Source organism: Chlamydotis macqueenii, chromosome 14, assembly GCF_036417535.1.
Source record: "Chlamydotis macqueenii isolate bChlMac1 chromosome 14, bChlMac1.mat, whole genome shotgun sequence".
Lineage (NCBI taxonomy): Eukaryota > Metazoa > Chordata > Aves > Otidiformes > Otididae > Chlamydotis > Chlamydotis macqueenii.
In genome coordinates, this window is record NC_141569.1 from 2,452,309 (window position 1) to 2,470,839 (window position 18,531).

An 18,531-nucleotide genomic window follows, 5' to 3' on the forward strand; every position below is an offset into this window, starting at 1 on the left:
AATAGGCCGGGCTTTAGAATAGATTTTGAAGGAAATTGTAATTAAAAGCATTGAAGTAAACAGAACATAGGATTAAATACCACCTGGATTTACTCAAGGCACACTGTGGCATGTTGGCTTGATAGCTTTAAGAAGGTATCTGCTTTCCCAGACAAAAGAATTGAAGTAGATCTCATCTCCCTGAACCTCAGTCAAGCATTTGATGTAATGCACATGAGAAATTATTAATTAAACTGATGAAGATGGGGATTAATGGGGAAATGATAAGGAACAAGGGTAAGATGGGAAATGGCTGGAGGGGAGGCAGCAATGGATAGTGTTAAAAACAGCAAGCACTAAGCTGCAGGCAGGCTGCTAATGGAATTTCTCAAAGATCCATTTGGGGTCTGATTTTTCTTAATATTTCCACTAATGATCTTTGCACAAAAGGTAGGGGACTGCTGATAGAACCTGCTGATGATTCCAGGGAGGAAGCCGATGCATGGCAGCAGTGGAATATCAAACAGAAGGAGTTGGGTGACCTTAAAGACTGCAGTAAGAGACCTGGAAGGAAATTCAATAGTACAAATGTGAGGTCAGGTACTTAGGAACTGATGCAGGAACTTCAGCTGTAGCTGGAAGTAAATGAAAAGCACAGGGAGCTTGCTGCGGGAGTCAGTCACCGAAGGGCCATAAACTGTCAATTTGGTTCAGCAGTGAAAAAAGGCATGTGTGAGCCAAGCTGCAATATTTCCTTGAGAGAGAAACCCATCAGCGCTGCGGACAGTCAGTTAGTGAGGCCTCATCAGGAACAGCCTTGCCAGTCCTGCTTGCTCCAAGACTCTCTCAGTGTGCCCCGCTCCCCGTCTTCGGAAGGATTTGGCCTGCCTGCCCACCAGGATGGCTCAGAGGGCAGCCCACTCCCCGAAAATGCTCCAGAGAGTGTGACGGAGGAGAATCCTTTGAGCTAACAGGTGACAATGGCACAAAGGAAAATAGGTTTGAACAAGCCACAAGTTCTGGAATAACCTGCTAACATCAGGGAGGGGATGAAAAAGTCACAGCAAAAAGTCTTGAAGAGTTTGTGCTATGGGCTACACGCCATGGTGTAAACACTGGAAGGGGTCTGGGACCTCCTTGAGATCTCCAGGGCTGCTGCACGCCACGCTCCAGGTCTGCATGACCGAGCCAGCTGGTAGAACGCTGTTGCCCTCGCGCATGACTGCTCTTTTCCCTGCCTGCTGCCCAGAGGTTTGGCACCAAACTGAGTGAAAAGGACATCTGTCAAAATCTGTCACCTGCCATGCACTTGGCTTCTTCTCCAAACCTGACAAGACAAGCTACTATGTGACATGGTGGCCCAGTATCAGTGTTGGCAGTGGTCAAATCTCCTTCATGGACACTCGTTGAAAGTAGACTTGTCTCAGCTTCTACTGATGCATGATAAAACACCCGTGGACCTGTGCAGATGTGAAACCCAGCCATCACTCATTCCCGCTGAAAGCCCCACTTCCCTGTGCCAAGATAGTGCTGCCTTCCTTCAAAATGTCATTTCTTGTGGTCTCCCCAAAGCCCACGAAGCTCTGCAGCTGGTGAGAGCTGCCAATGCCACTGCTGACACACGACATTCTCCCCACAACATGACCAGATGAGGTTGACGTGGCACTTCTCCATCCAACCTGACAGCTCAGGAAATTCAGTCAGGCTGGCAGGACACACACGCTGCTCGCTGAGCGCGGCACGTCTCGGCGCCAGCGCCAGCTGTTTCTGCTTCCGTTTCATCACTCCTCTTGGACCAGATCTTCGGCACTGGCAGCAGCAGCAGCTCCTTGACTCGAGACCTCGCAGACGTCAGCTCTTGGAGAAAGCCAGTGCATCTGTGTCAGGCTGGTGACAGGGCTTGCCAGGCATCCTGCGGTGACATGGCACATCCGCAGTGTGGCAAAGCAGCTGTCTGGGCGAGATGCAAGCCTGGCTGCGGGATGCGTGGAGAGGAGACTCTGCCAGGAGAGGGTTGCAGGTGCTCACAGCTCTTGGAAGCCCTGGGTCTGTAAAGCCCAGCCTGGAGGGGCTGGGGTGCCCCATGGCAGGTTAGAGGAACGATCGCTTTCCCTGGGCAGGAGATGCTGCTGATGCTGCTGCCTCCAGCTTAACTCCTGGGGAAAAGCCACGAGGCAGCCCTCATTCACCTCTTCCCACAAGAGTCTCTCACTCCTTCTCTGAAGCATATTTGCTCCGTGTTTTAGGGCTGAGAACACAGCTCCACCCAGCAGAGAGTGAAGCCAAACTACCATCATCCTTGGTCAAAGCAAGCATCGAGGGCTGCCTGGACTCTGCTCATGGCAGCAACCAGAGCAGGCACCTGGCAGAGAGGAGTGTTTTCAAAAGGGCCTGGGGGTCCAGTTGGGTCCTGGAAGATGCACATTAACTGGAACTGGAACCCTGAGACTCATCCAGTCTGCACTCTGGTCCCCGTGAGCTTCCAGCTCTCTGTTCAGCCCATCACGCTGTGGCACGGGGCTGTCTGAGCCAGTGCACCCACTGCGAGGTGTAGCATCCGAGCACAGCCCAACCCCCAAACCACCTGCAAACGAGCATCTCCCACCAGCCTGCCCTGCAGTTTGCTGCAGCCACCGCCTCTGCTTCCCATGCTGTTCACACCAGGGAGAGTTTGGGAAGGAGCGCGGGTTGAGGGATGCTTCTGGCCCCGGTGCCGAGGGCACACAGCATCCTCGCTCACCCCTGCAACCCTCCCCTGGCACTCGCAGCCCTGCGTCCTCCGCAGGGTGAGCCCAGCTGCTGCTGCAGGTGCCATCATCTCTCCTGAGGCATCAGCAATTTCTCCATATTACTGCTATTGTGATAGTATCCAGAAACCTGATTTAAGATCCTCGAAGCCTGGCTGGGAAATCAATCCCAGATGATACTGGATTCATTATTTGCTATATATCCCCAAGCATGTGAGAAGAACCAGGGCAGTCGTTCAGCAGCTACGCAATCTCTGCCACCTCCATGTGCCTGCAAGTGCTAGAGAGGCAGGTTTGCAGCTGGGGTGAAATGATGCCCTGAGAGTAAGCAAGAGCTGGGAGTGGGTCCTTTAAAGCCTTCAGAGCCCATCCTGCAGAGATGGATGTTTTCCCCTGGTGTTAAATACTGATAGGAGGGTGGGTTAGGAGTGGGTTAGGAGGCACTGAAACTATGTCTGGCTGCCCTTGCTGGGGTAGGGAAGGGCTGCCCGGTGTGAGACATGGCTGGTGATGTGGGTACCTGCCAGCACCCAGGCAGACCAAGGTGACACCTGCTTGTCATCGCTCTGTGTGCTCACTCTGGAGATGGGGACATGTGTTCCCCAGGGTCAAGCAAAGCATGAGTCAGCCCAGAGAAGCTTTTTCCTCTTTCTTTTGTCCTCCTGCCTTCCACTCCGAGTCTGTTGATAGAAATGCGAATCTTTGCCTGGTTAGGTGGCTGCTTTTCTCCTCTCTATAATTAGACCTTCTCATCGCCTCTTCAGTGTTTGTGCGACCATCTCTGAGGCTGGCTTCTGCTGTCAGGCAACCACAGGGCATTCCAGTCCAAGCGCTGCTGATTTCTGCTTATATCCATCTGAAAATAAATGAGTGAACAAACTGACATGCCATTCCTGGCCCTGGTCCACGCTGCAGCCAGGTGCCTGTCGCTCGACCCCACTCAGGAGGAGTGCTGGGAGGGGAGGAAGCCGAGCTGCTCTCGCACTGCCCGAGCCACTTCTGCTGGTGGTTATGGAAATAAGAGATGCTGTGTGTTGCATGGGGCTGTGCATGAGAGAGGGTCTTTGCCCTCAGCCTCTGTGCTCATCCCTCCCCCTTTTTCCTTTCCAGAGGATGCTCTGGGAATGGGAACCAGTGTTTCTTCAGCATCACGAGCATGGCAGGAGATTTGCAAGTGCATTGATGGCCAGTAATGAAATTACAACAGCTCATGTGGGAGATAGGCTCCTGTCTGCCTTCTGACCAGCATCCTGGCTGCTGTAGGGCGAATGGTGCCATCACCGGCATGGAGCAGGGTGATGCAGGCAGCTACCGACGGTAATCAGAGGCACGTCACTCCTGGCCATGGGGGTGATGGGTACGCAGTCTTGGCTCCCTTTTAGTCTGGGTCTGCATTTTACAGCTGCTAGCAATTTGGATGAAAAATCTCATCGCTGCAGTCAAAACATGTTGGCAAAATACCACGCAACTTTGAGTGGAAAAAAAACCCCAAAGATGTTTTAAGTAATGTTTTGGTCAACGCATAGAAAACATGGGGAGCCTGGACACAGAGAGGGATGGTAGCTGTAGAGATGGGGATTTTTAGTGCTCCAGAGCCAGGAGTGCTTGTGAGGGTGACTGAGTGCACAGGGAGAGGAAGATGGCCACCTCACTACCTGATGGGTGGTGGTGAGGTGGCTGAAATCCGGGGAGCAGTCCTGGTGGGGAAGGCACCCTCCGCACTGGGGGAATGGGTGCTGAAACGCAAGGGACTGTCATGAATGTAGAAATTTGCAGTGCAGGGAACGGCAGGGAGAGATCTCAAACAATCCTGAGCAAACAACAGGGTTGAGGAGCCCCAGCTGCTGCCAACCAGACTCCATTTTGCTCATTTCTAGCAATCTGGGAACACAATTTTACCTTGACAGTTCCAGTTCATGATAATACTTTTTTTTTCTCCTGACTTGATTTTGCTCTGAAATGAACTGACACAGAAGTTTATCAGTCCTACGAGACTGGAGTCATCCTAGAGAGGCAACTTCAGAGGCGAGACTCCAGGTGCTTTCAGGGTGCCCCACAAAGCGAAGGAATTTATCTGCAGCGCTGGTGAAAATCTGTCAGAACCGAGGTGCTCCGAGCAAAGCATTTCTTACTCAACAAATCAGCATTTCATGATGTGTCCCAAAAAGGCATGGGGCTTTGGTTAGATTATTTCGGAGATCCTTCAGCATGTGGTTACCCATGGGGTGATACTGCCGGTGCACCCATGGCACTGGGCAGAGCTGGAACCTCCCAAGACAGCATCCTGCAGGAAATGGGGTTGTGGGACCCTGTAGCTGCCTCCCCTCTCCTGACCCCCAAATGCCTCCAGCACAGAGCAGGGGTCCCATTGTCTTGCTTGGAGCACATGGTGCTAAATGGCTCTCTCAAAAAGTTCGGGATTTTATATTTTATAGTGGTTTTGTCCAAATCAAAAAATGGAATAAAATGTGTATATTCCCATCTTATTTTGTTTTAATAGGATTAACCAGTCTAGTGCTATCCGTATGTCTGTTTCAACATTTGCAGGCTGAGGAATTTCTCTCTTTGTTCAAAATGACATTTAGGAACAAATTCAATTTAAGTGTCCTTTCTACTTCTGTTTGAAAAAGTCCAAATTGCAATGATGTATTTTGGCTTCATTGACACTGACCATTTGGACTGGTCCAAAAGAAATGCTTCCAGAACATTTTTTCTAGAAAAAAAAAAAAATCAGACTTTGATGGGCCTGTTTCATTTGCAAATAAAGGAAAAAAAAAAAGTCATATCCTCAGCATCTCCTGTGAAAATATAACTCCTTTTTGTCTCTCCATCGTCTCTGAGGTTGCATGGGGCTGATGCGAGACGCTGTCTCCAGGGGTAACCAGCTACTTCCCAGCTGTGGGTGCATTTGTGCCTGGGGGTGTTGGTGCAGAGTGCATGAGCGGTGAGGAAGGTGGTGGGCATGCAGACACGGGAAAAGTCTGGGCACAGCTGAGAGGCTGGGGTGCTCCCAGGATCTGGCCTGGCTGGGTTCCCAGTGGTGGGACCTCCCAGTCTGATCCAAGTGGCTTTTCAGCAGAAGCCACCCCTGGCAGATGCCACCCATCCTCCCAACCAGCTCTTTGTCAAGCTTCATCACCAGTGGATCAGTTACTACCATGTCTGAAGCGATGGGGAGCTTCTGAGGCTCCCTAATAGCACCTGGAATGCTTCAGAGGGATTTGCAGCCACCAGGATCTTGTACATACAGAGGACTTCAACCAGTGATGGATTAAGCCTAATATATTTACAGTTGCAGGTCAGTCTTGGCGCTTTTCTCCTGCTCTTTAAGCGATATTTGCTTATCAGTTTACTCCATTTATCATGTGTTAGCTGCTGTGAGCCAGCAGCTCCGGGTCTTGCCTGCGGAGCACAGCTGATGAGGAGAGATTTCTTCGCAACACCTCGGGCTGCTGTACCAGCTCGGGGTGGGACGTGCCTTTGCTGGGCTGCAATTAATAAACCAGCAAGCTATGGACCCTGCATCATGCCCCCGGCTTCCCTGCCCTCTGATGAGAGACGTGAGGAGGAAAGGGCATTATTTTCTGGGGTGGCATGAGGAGAGCCTGACACGCTCCCTCAACGAGGGGGCAGCTTCCAGCAAGTCACCTAACAAGAAGCACACAGAGGGCAGGCAGCGAAACTGCCGGGAGATGCGATGGGATGGGACAAGACCGTCCCGGAGACAGGGAGAACAGAGACTGGCTTCAACCTGCCGGAGACAGGGAGGAAAGGCAGAGAGAACCAATGCTGCCTCAGAGGTTAAGGGGGAATAAGACTGTTTTTACAAATATACCAGGGGAGTCTCAAGTACTGGAGAGAAAGTAGGAGCCATTAATAAATTAGGAAGAAGATTAAATTAATGATGACTCTCAAATGGCTGAACTGCTGCACAGCCTTCTATAATGTGCCTTTAACCAAAAAAGAAAAGAAAAGTAAAGAAAAGCTAAAGAGAGTCTACAGACAATAAGAAAACAAAGAAAAGCTTGTCAAATTGTCAAATATGACTCTTAGGCAAAGAGAGGGTGAACCTGTGCGGCTCAGTAGGGCTGGGGGCATGCAGCAGGGAACAGGGTGGGACTGAGCTGATGAAATAAAGCAGGCACCGACAATAGAGTTGTTTAAGTTACAGAGAAGCAGGAAATTACCAGAGGATTTGGAAAAAGGAAGTACACCAGCCTTCATGAAAAGACAGTGATCCCAGCAGCGATAACTTTACGGCTCCATCTTCAACCCAACAATAGAGCCGATAGCCAGGGAGACTTCTGGAAAATAACAAAATTGCGGCAGCATCCAGTGGGACCACGAGGGCAGAGGGGGACCAGGCACACAACCCGCTGCGTCTGCGGGCTGTGCGTGTGTTGTTGCCCCCATGACCTCCCCCCAGCACTGCTGCCCTCTCCCCATGCAGTCTTTTGTGCTGGCGATTGGAGGGCTGGTGCAAAACCCACCCCTTTTGATCAGGGGGGTGGCTTTTCCACTTTGGGGCTCTTTCCTTGTAGAGCAACCATCTCTGAGGATCTCAGCAGCAGCTTCGGTCCTGCTGCTTCGGATGAAGCCACACCGGGCTTCTGGAGCTGGAAACGCGACGACTTTCACAGGGAATCCGGGCAGGGGCAGCCAGAGGAAGGGTCTAATCCGAGAGAGAGGCAGGAACAGCAATTGTAGGTGCATCTGTAGGTGAATCTGGGATGGAAGCGTTGCATTCTAGGTCATCTGGACAAAATGTCTTATTGCACAGGAATGGGAGAAGAACCTCCAAAGCCCTGGTGCAGAGGGGCAGGACAGGTTGCAGTCTTGGTCTCTGCAGGCTCAGGTAAGCCTGGCTGGATGAGTCACACATCCTCATCGTCACGAGATTTTTCTCCACAAGTAGGAGAAACATTGCCAAGTGTAGCCGGCAGCAGAGATTTTGGCCCAAATTTTGCAGACAGGCAACTCCACAGCAGTGAGCACTTACAAAAGAAGAGCCCTGCGTTTGCCAAGAAGTGGCTCTCCAGCACCCATGACTCAGCTGGGGATGGAGCAGATTTTGGGCTGCATCAGAGAGGGGATGCTGTGGCACGATGGGCACCAGTGCCCAGAATGCAAGGTGCCTCCAAGCATCCTCAGGGACCTGGGGTTGTCGGGGTGGCCCTGGTGCAGCCGTCATGCCACACGCACCGGGGTGGCCAGGCATCGCGCCGGCACCAGCAGCCCCTGCCTGCAGCCTGGGCGCAGCTGGAGGCACGGCTGTCCCAGGGAGATACAGACACAATGCAGAGACACAAGGAAAATTATGAAGGGGCTGAAGGATGGGATTTAGGAGGCAGATTAAATGAACTAAATCTGTCTAGCTTTGCCGATCAATCATGCAGGCAGGAGCCGGATAACTGTCTCTGAGTGCCTGAAGGGTGCAAACACTGAGGGAGAAGGAAATTACTTAGGGGGCTTCAGGGTGTCGGAAGGGGAAGAGGAAGGCCAAAGCTGCTGACTCAGCTCTTCCTGCTGTGTGACCTGTCTTCGGGGCAGAGGATGGGACTGAGCCCCAACCAAACCATGCCTGGGCTGCAAGGGAAGCTTCTGGCTCACGGCTGGCAGGTCAAGGAGGTCTGCAGAAATTGTATATGGGATGAGGGGAGAGTGATGAAGCAAGGAGAACACGGCAGGACAGCGGGGCTGGGCAAGGAGAGCAGCAGGGGGAGGAAGGTGTGATGGGACAGAGCCGTCGCTCCTCTCCAGTGGCATTCACAAGGTACATCTCCCACAGCCGTGGACCAGACCCACCGCCCTCCCTGCCGCCTTCCCCAGCCACGGAGAGGGGCAGCAGCCCTGGCTTGCAGGATGGATTATTTTAACTTACCCCTGCATGCCGGCCTCCCCCCATTAGTCCAGCCTGCTGGTTTATTAAGGCCTCTGGCAGAGCTCTGCCTCGTTCCGGCTCTTTATCTGTTTTCATTTTCTATGCACACCTCTGGGGCACTGTGCAGATATAAAATAATCAAAATGACAGTCCCCAGATAAAGGCCACTTTTGTTAGGAACACACCAAGTTCTCGTGTAAAAGCATACAAACGGCAGTTTATTTTCTACCTCAGCACCTTTTGGGTCTTGCAAGCACTGAATACCTTGCGAGTTCAAAGGAAAACATCCTGGTCAGCTCTTTCACACCCCTGAAACATGGTGCAGCGCATAATGTTCAGAGGCAGGAGTGAATAACAGCGACTTTCATTAACTGTCAAGTGAAACCAGAGGCGGGCTGAAGCGCTAATTCCAGTTGGGACCCGTTCAATAGCAAATTAACCTGCCAGTGATCTCCCAGTAGGCTACTGAACGGAGCAGAAGGAATAATTTGAAACTAGGTTTGTAGAGGTAGGTAATATCTTTTTTATTAGATCAGGAGATAATTTGTAGCCAGATATTTATTCAATGAGCCTCTGTGTGCGTGAGTGGCCATCTGCCTCTCCCTCTCCCCCTCGTATGTGAGCAAACGACGAAGACCTGCTCAGATCTCGCCATGGACTCTTTGCACGTAGGCAAAACCCCAGTGAGGGGTCTACGATAGACCTCGCCTATCGGGAGGTGGGGCTGGCATCCTGTCATGGGAAGGGTGCCAGAGCACTTTTGGTGCTGACACTGAAACTGTTTTCTGCAAACCTTTGCTCGTCGCACTCGTAGGAAAGGAGGGAGCACAACGCAGATTGACAAAGGCCACAGGAACGTCCATAAAGGCTTTTGCATTTTTCCCTCCATCGCTGGCGGGGAGAAACAGGGCAGGCCGGCAACAAGCGATGCCGGAGGAACATTACGTCACCGGTGTTGAGCCGAGTTGGCTGCGCAGCGCCCGAGGAGGAGGATGCTGTCTCCTGGCAACCCCCGTGCCTGTCACATACATCAGCATCAGCAGCAGATGCAATGCAGGACCGATCGCCTCTTGCAGCAGCCTTCAGCCAAGAGAGGACCTCGTCACCATACAGAGAGGGTCCTGGGGCTTTGCTGGACCCTAACGAGGTCTCCCACTCAGTGTGGCTTCCCAGCTGCAACTCACCTCCCCGCCACCCATTGAAATGGGCTTTTATGACACTGTGGGCAAGAGTAAAGGCAGCTCTGGGACTGGGCAGCAACAAGGCTTCTCAGCCAGCAACAGGAGCAAGCGTGGTGTCAGGAAATCAGGCTCTAGATGGGACAACTCATTCCCAAAATTGAGCACTGTGCTGGGCCCAGCTGTAGAAACCCTGTGCTTGCCCCAGCTGATGGGTCAAGACACCCACCCTTGCTGCCCATACGCAGCAGAGAGGGGGCTGTTGGGGCATTGAGGGTCTTTCCCACAATGCCAGGTCAGGTTTTCTCCATGCTGGGCAGCAGGGACAAGGATGCGGGGAGCTACGAGTTGCAGCCAGTGCCGGGTTCTGTGGTCGTCCTCTTCCTCCAGGGTCAGCGGAGGGCAGCAACAGAGTGGACACCATCTCCACGTGAAGCTGTCATCAGTCCAGGCCGATTGATTCCTCTGGGTGCCTGGAGCACAGTAGCCACTGCCATTTCAGTTACCTGAGTGACTCCCGACTCCTGACTTTCACCTTCTGGCCCCCAAAGGAAGGGAGATAAGGCAAAACATTTGTGCCTTCTCTGCTGGGGGATGAAGGGTATGTCTTCATCCGTCTCCCGTCTTTAGCCAAAGGTGCCTTCCAGAGCATCCCTCGCTGTGCCTCAAAGCCTGATGTCCACCAGCAGCTCTGCTCTCTGTTTGGTCTCCACCGTCTCTGACCATGCAACTCCATCCCACCCCATGGCTGTACCATTGCTCTGGTCCCCACCATGCATGGTTGGTGGCTGCAGGTCTGTGCAGGCAGAGGCACAGACGCTGGGATAAGAGGCAATAAAGGTTGTGAATCGGCCTGGGGCTGTCAGCCAGGGCCTCTTCTGGCAACTGGCATGCTGCCTTCAGTCTCACAGATGAGTCCTACAGCACCAGCATATTCAGGGGCTTCTACTACCAGCCTGGAAGGGGAATGGGTATGAGGCACAAGACAAGTTTTTTCCCTGCTGGGGGATGCACGCTGAGATGGACTGGAGGAGGAGTAGAGGGATGGGGAAGTGGGTTCAAGGCACAAGAATCCAAGGGGATCTGCTCCCTCTTGAAGGAGAATTCAGCTCCCAAGCTGCTTCGAGCCAGGGGCTTAATTTGCAACCTATTCAGCAGGATAGCAGCATCCACACTAGGGGGGGGCTGGAGACACTCAGCATCCCCAGGCTGCTCCTGGCAGCTTGGAAAATCCCAAGTGCCTGGCAGCCGGGGCAGAGATGGAGATGGAGCGGGAGCACTGAGCAACCTCCGGCTCCTGGAAAAGAGTCACGATGGCCCCACGCTTCCTGACCACTCCACGCTGACGGGCTCCCACAACAACGGGGGAGAAGAGAAAGGAGGGAGGAAAGCTGGTGGAGGGGAGATAGAGAGAGAAGAGGAGAGGGAGAGTCGGGGAGGGCGGGAGAGGGAGCGCCTGATGAAGAATATGGGAATGGGAGGCAGACAAAAAAACTAATCGAGGATGATTGAGGGAGAGAAGGAGGACGAGTGAAAGATTGAGACAGAGTGATAAAGAATATGTCAGACGGACAGGAAAACTAATAAAGAATAATAACCGCCCCTGGCCGAATGCAGCACATGCACCTGCCTGTATCTGCCTGTGCGAGTGCAGGCGGCGTGTGCCCCCCGCCCTGTGCGCAGGGAGGACACACAGGGACACGGTCTGTGGCTGGCCACGAGCATCCCCCCACCTCGGACATACGGTTAGACACAGAGCATCTCTGCTGGAGTGGGCTTGCAGCTGCACAGAGCCTGTTGGCAGCCCCTGCGCTGTGCGGGGAGGAGGACGGCACGCGTGTGCAAACCCAGGCACTACCGGCAGCCGCTGCCCGCACATCGGTGTTGGCCGCTCTCCCTAGTACGTGTGGTATGTGCTGTGCCATGTATCCCCATGGTACCCAGGCTGCTGTGGACACCCCTTCACCCCAGGATGGGGGAAGGATGAGGGTCCTTGGAGGAAGGTTTACCCCCAAGGCATTTGTCTTGCCTGGCTTAGCAGCAAGACCCAGCTGCACAGCCCAGGGTGCAGGACCCCACAAAGGCTGCCCTACCCAGTTCATTGCTGTCTTCCCTGCAGTGGATGTCCACATGCTGCCTGGTCTCTGCCCATCCTTGCAGCAGGTATGTACACTGGCTGGTCCTGGCGTTGCTTCTCTGTTTTCTTACAATTTGAGATGCTGATGGAGCATGGGCATGCCCTTTCTGCCTCTCCCTCTTCATCGCCAGCCTCCCTGTGCCTCCCTTCACCCCAGTCCTTGCTTGGACACCCTTCCAAGGTTAAACGAGAGCTGACAGGGCAAATGGAGGATTGCTCCCAGAGCAACGTCTCACCTGCATCAATCCTCCCCTGCCACTGCTGACCTCTGGCCCCGGAAAACTCCCAGAGAGCATCCAGATCCCAACAAGTTGGTTGACTGAGTCTGGGTCTGGAGCACGTGGGAGCTCCGTGGTCTCTGGTTTTGATTTGGGGAGGTGGGATGCTGATTTCAGACTGGCTGAGGGAAGTCCAGTGCCACAGGAGAGGAATGAGGAAGGGCAGACACCAGGCTGGCCAGGCTCAGGCTGGGGACTCATTCTAAGTCACCGGGACTGGTGACACACTGCCAAGGCCACCTCTCTCCAGGCATAAGGCAGGGTCCGAGGGTCCTCAGGGGCTGGTGCTGGGCTGTCCTGGAGGAAAAAGATGGGAGGACAAACACGAGGGATGAAGAAAGACAGGAGGGAGAGAGTCAGAGGAGACAGCCCACCGTTTCAGTGTGAGAACTGTGGTATTTGGTGTTTCCTGGTAGCTCCCAGGCAGGGTGAGGACCTCACGGAGCAAGCGCTCGGCTTTGCCAGGAGTGAGGAAAACCAGTTCCCAGAAGGCTCAGTTGTGGCTGATTTTATTTCATGTATCTGACCCGTTTGGGATCTCACCATCTCCCAAAGGCTGTTCGACGGGCAACATCAGCGCAGGGTTCATGCATTGCCTGCGGCGTGCTGCTGCGCTCAGCCATCACTGGTGCCTGTACTGTTGGAGCGTACGCCAGCGTCGCGCTGGGCTGGAGGCAGAGCCCTGGAACGACGAGTGAGATTTTATCATCTCTCCATCTCCTGCAAATTTGAGTCATGAGCATAATTCAGCAGGTTTCAGGATACACAGAGCTGCGCAAGGCAGGGGAAAACAGCCTTTCCTCTGCTTTTTTGCTCTTTGGAAAAGGCCGGTGCTTCCCCACCCACCTTACCCCCAGCAAAGCATTTTGGGGTGCGGGTGGTGTCGTCAGCATTTCGGATGAGCTTTTCCACGTGGTGAGGGAGCTGTGCTATGGCAGACCAACTTTGGCAGCCAGAGAGGCCCTGGGAAAGATGCCATCCTCTCCAGCAAGCTTGGAAAGGGCTGGGATGAGCACAGCTTATCCCAGAAGCTGAACGCCGTGCCCTCACAGCCACGCTCAGAGGTGGATGCTGGGCTGTGGTATAAATAACGCAGGGGGGGGCGTGGTGCCGCCGGGCCTCCTACACGCGAGTGACGGGTTTGCTCTCAGTGAGCAAGCATGGCGCGTGGGAGCGGCTCTCAATCTGTGCGCCGAGCCTGCACGGAGGAGTCTGATCTGCCAGGGCCGGATGAGAAGGTCCCTGGAAAACTGAGACAGTAGAAACGCTGGCCAGGACCAGAGGCAGAGCAGTGAGTGGGACGGGATGGAGAGCACTGGGGAAGGCGTTAGATCAATCTAAGACAAGGTAGGGCAAGAAGGCTCCATCATTCTTGACACCTCCCCACTCTCCTCACTGCTCTGTGTCTCCCTCCTGCCTCTTTGCTTCCCCTGGCCATCCCTCCCCTGCACACAAGCCCACACATCCAGCTGTGCCCAGCACCTTCCCCGTCGTCCCGCCCAGGACTGGCGCTGTTACAGCCAAGCACCTCTGGCACACAGCTGTTTGCTCCCTTCAAGTCTTTCCTGCTGGCTTTGGTTTTGGTTGCAGCAAGGCGGTACGTGTGCGGGGGCAGGTGGAAGGAGTGGCTGACCTTCTTCCAGAGGTATTGCCCAAAATCCCGGGAAAGCCCTTCACCTGCTGGACCAGCAATGAAGGACTGTCCCAGGTCTGTGTGGTCTTTGGAAAAGCCATTTAAGTCACTCCCTGCCTGCTGCCTTTCTGAGTCTGGAAAGCAGCCTGTGCAGCCATTTTTTCAGATATGGAATTATTTCATAGGGCAGGAGAAGAAATGAAAAGCAGCTAAGGACAAAGCTGGGAGACACAGCAGCAAGACATCCATGAATTTCCCCTGCTGACTGCAAAGATGCTCAAAGCTCACCTCCGATGGGTGCAGAGATTCTGCTGCAGCTCACCTCCACGTTCTTGCCATGCAGCTGCCCACAGACACCTTCTCCTGCACGGTGGGAGACTCAGCAGCAGTTTCTGCAGCAGCATCTCTCCGTCCTTTCCAAGCTGCAGCAGCCAGGAGAGGGTGGCTGGCACCACACCGCCGGAACACGACCCGGCCCACGGTGGCCTTCTGTGACAACCATGACCAAATTTGCCTAATTACGGCCCCTCTCCAGCTGACAACCATCTCTGTGCCATCTCCAAGGGCTCATCTTGACTGTAGAGTTACAACCCCTGACGCTCAGGTTCGGTCTACACATGCAGCCGCCTGCAGCTGAGCATCCCAGGCAGGGTAGCCGGTGGGGAAGGTGTCTGCTTGGGGTTGTGGTTGCGTGGATTGGAAGCCTGCCCACAGCACAGCATAAGCATTTTATAAATCACACCGGTGTGGCAGTGCTGGAGCAGCAAACATCTCTTGTCTGTGTTTGCAAGGTGCTGAGTGTAACACTGCAGTGGTTTATGGTGGGAGCCCCAGTGTTATTGCAATGCTAACTAATATATGGTAGGTGATGATGGGCCTCCGGATCCTTCCCACGCTTCCCAGAAAGACAAGCAGAGCATCGTGGGGTGCTAGAGCATCCCAGCTCCCTGCAGCCCTGGAGCTGTGACAAGCCTGCTGCAAAGGGACAACTGAGGAAGGGTTCGGTGTCCACCCTGACATTATAAAACTCCATTTTAAAGCCTTTTGAAAAAATTTCTCTCTGCAGTGTCAAATCTGATAATTTTGCAATCTGGGGCTGTTTCACAAGTGAAAGTGGGACTCAGCCCTCTGCAACAGAAGCTGGCTGTCCGTAATGAGATCAGGGTGGAAAGACAGGCTCAGGGAGCTGAGATGTCTGACGCATGGCATCCATTAATTTGGAGAAGCCCAGGACAGGGAGTTTTAGAAAGCTGCCTTTTGAGGAGTATGGGTGCTGAGATACCTGGTGATTGGCACCCCGCTCAGGGTTGATGGACAGGCTGGGGGAGGAAGGTGAACTTGGGGAGGGAGGGCAGGCGTGCTTCCCTCTCCTCTGGAAGCGAGTGTGGCTCCCATTTGCGCTAATCCCATTAGGTTGGTTTGCACTAAGCCCCTGCCAGCGCTTCCTTGTCGAGAGAGCATCTGCCTTTGCGTGGGCCAGGCTCAGCTCCATGGCCACCATGAGCAGACGGGGAGGAGCACGGTCTCACCAAAACTTGTGTGACTAAAGCTGGATGCCAGGCCATCCCAGCGCGGGAACTCGGAGGTTCACGCCGAGCTAAAGAAGCACTGCGGAGGGGCTGGGGGTGGGATCAGCTCAAGGAAAGGATGGGAACAGCAATGTGAGGTGGAAGCTGCTGGGGGCTGATCATCAAGCCGTGGAGGAAATTGATGGAGTCTCCCTATTTTGGACAATGCCAGTTCCAAGCTAGCAGAGCGGGGGGGAAAGCTTCTGCTCTTTGATTAGCTGCTGTTAGCAGCACCCCAGCCTTCTCTTTATCAATCTGCCTATGGGAATAAATTGAGCTGCGTATTCTGCTGAGGCTTGAGCTCGAGAGCCCCCCAGAGAGGGGGCTGGGTTTGCTCTAAATCTCCTAATCCCCTTCATCATACCGCCAGACAACCACAGACACCGCAGCAAACTGCCCAGGGCCGGCCCCCCCTGCCTTCCCTGAGCCGCTGGCAAATCCCAATCATCCCGTGGGTGATTACAGGGGCTTCTCCTCCAGCACAATATCCAATCTCCCCCAGAGGCCACCGCAACATATGCGGGGCCAAGCCCTGCGGCCGCGGCGAGCAAAGGCAACCTCGCTCATCCTATTAACATCCTATGAGCAGGGCAGGGGCGACCTCCCTGCAGCCTGGATCCAGCTGGGGATGGAGGGCTCTGCAGCATCCCTATACCATGGTCCTGCTCCTCCTGAACGGCAGGCTCTGTTCCTCACAGAATCTCACCTTGGGGTACTGTCATCGAAGCCCGTCACTGCCATCTCCACGGCCAGTCCTGCTCTTGTCGGCTCCACAGCTGTCCACAGCTGCCTGTGGGCATCGTGGCATAAAGCACATCCCCTGCCAGAAGGGGTGGTGTCAGCTCTTCAACTGCTTTCAGCTCGCTTTGATCCTCTACCCTGAGCAGCAGGCTGGCACAGCAGTGGCCCAGCGCCCTGCTCCCGTGCCAGGAGTGCATCTGTGGCCACCGTCACAGGTAGTCACCGAAGGCTGTACCGTCCATAGCTCATCTGAGCAAGAAAGCCATGCTGGTGGGAACTCACTGTCTGGCCACTTCAGCTGGCTGTGTGCAGAGCTCTGCTGGCTCAGTTTGTCCTCCCACCGGATCTGCTTGGCCCAGGAATCATCTCAGGATCATTCTATTTCTTTAAAGAAGCAGTGAAAATAGATCAGGCAGTTCTGAGATTTCCATCTGGTTCCCTGTTTCTAGCTTGCAGAAATGCCCATTGCTCTAGAAGTGAGGAGCTGAGACAAGGAATCTGTAAGCACAGATCTTCTGTGGTTGCTGACAACACCACTTTAAACCTCACAGTGCTTTTTACAGAGCAAAGCCATGCTGGGAGAAAGCCTCCATGAGGAAGATGGTGCCGCTGCATTTGGTCGCTCCTGGTTAAAGCCAGAAAGAGACCCCAAACCTCATCCACTTTACCACTGAAAATGAATCTGTCAGATCTGTGCAGGCAGCTGGACAGCTGAAGCCGCAAGGTCAGGTCCTCAGCAGACATGAGAATTAAGTTTTCTATCAAAATGGATGGCCCTGGCCTGGCACGTTCCCAGTTCCTGCTGTAAGCCGAAGACCCTCTTAAACCAGATGTACCTGAAAAACCCAGGACAGAACAAAGCCCATGCAGCAAGTGGTTCCTTGCCCAGCCCATCTGCCTTCACACGCTGTGTGTGTGTGAAGGGAGATAGGCTTCATCTCCCTTCATCTCAAAGAAGGGTCATGGTGTCTCAAAAATATCTCAAAGAAGGGTCATCACCCCTCTTTGCGGATGTCCCCTCCCCAGGGGAGGCTGCCAAGGAGCAGGCAGGAGAAGCAGCTTCCCATCTCCTCCACCTTAGGCTAGGAATGATTCTTGTGGAGCCCCAGGCCATGCAAACCTCCAAGGACCAGCGGATTCTGCAGGGACACTGAGGCTGTGCCACTCAACTCCATTTTGGTTGTTCATGAGGCCCAGCCCTGTGGGACCATCCTGGGCTGGAGGGTACTCCTTCCACATCCACCTGTGGGGCTCACTGAGCACTGAGACCCATCCCGTGGGCAGTACTGACCAGGGAGCCTTGTGTCCAAACTCCAAACTGTGCTGGGCAGCTGCAGCATCCTCACCAGCAGCATCTGCGAGGCCCTTTCCCACCCCGGTAAATTGATGTGTGCTGCCATGGAAACCAAACAGTTTCCAGACCAGCACATAGCTGGCTGGATGTGATGCTCAGGGATGTGCTGGAGGAGCTGGAAGGCTTGCTGCACTGGGGTGGGACGAGGGGAGGGCAGGGACTGCCGGGAGCACGGTGGAGTGGGGAGGAAAGGCAAAGAGGGAAGGGAGGAGTTGAGGGAGTGGGAGGGATGGGATATGTGGGGGGGCAGAGAAGGGTAGAGCAGAGGAGGGGAAGGAGGCATAAATGGGGGCACAGGGGGTCTGCACAGCCTGGGCTGACTAGGGAGGAGGAGGGAGTGTGCGGAGCAACCGTAGGGCATGGCACAAGGCCAGGCATGTTCAGGAGGGACAGGGAGGCCCTGGGACTGTGTCTCTGCTTAGGAAGATATTATTTGGTGATCCTGGTTATCCCAGGGGCAGGTGGGTGCTGGCAGCTCTGTGTGGGTGCTACCTGCCCCCCACCCCATGCAAGCTGTGGGAGTCTGGCACCATCCTCAGTGTCTATCCAGACACTGGGACGGGTCATCATCAGGCAGCAAGACCACTTGGTTCCCCAGGACATCTGGAGACACATCCCTGCATGTGGAGACACAGAGGGGCATCTGAGAGCCTCCAACCCCTCTCCCAAGAGGACGTGATCCCTCAAGAGTGGGGGGGCCCAGACGAGAGCCCAGGGAGAAGGGGATGGTAGAAAAGCAGTACTACAAAACCATGCTTGGTAAAGGAGATAGTGAACTGGTGGAAAATGGCATTCAGGTCTCCAAGGAGCAGTGATGGAGGTGGGAGAGAGCTGGAGCTGGCTGGTGGGACTTTCCCTGGTTCCCACCTCAGCTGGGGACAAGTGCAAGGAGCCTTGGGGCTGGAAATGTCTTTTCACTGAAACGTTGTGGTTTTAAATAAAGGAGACTGGTCTGCAGAAAACTGCTTTGTGGGGTTATCTTACTCGTAGACTCATAGACTCGTGGAATCACAGACTCACAGAATCTTAAGGTTG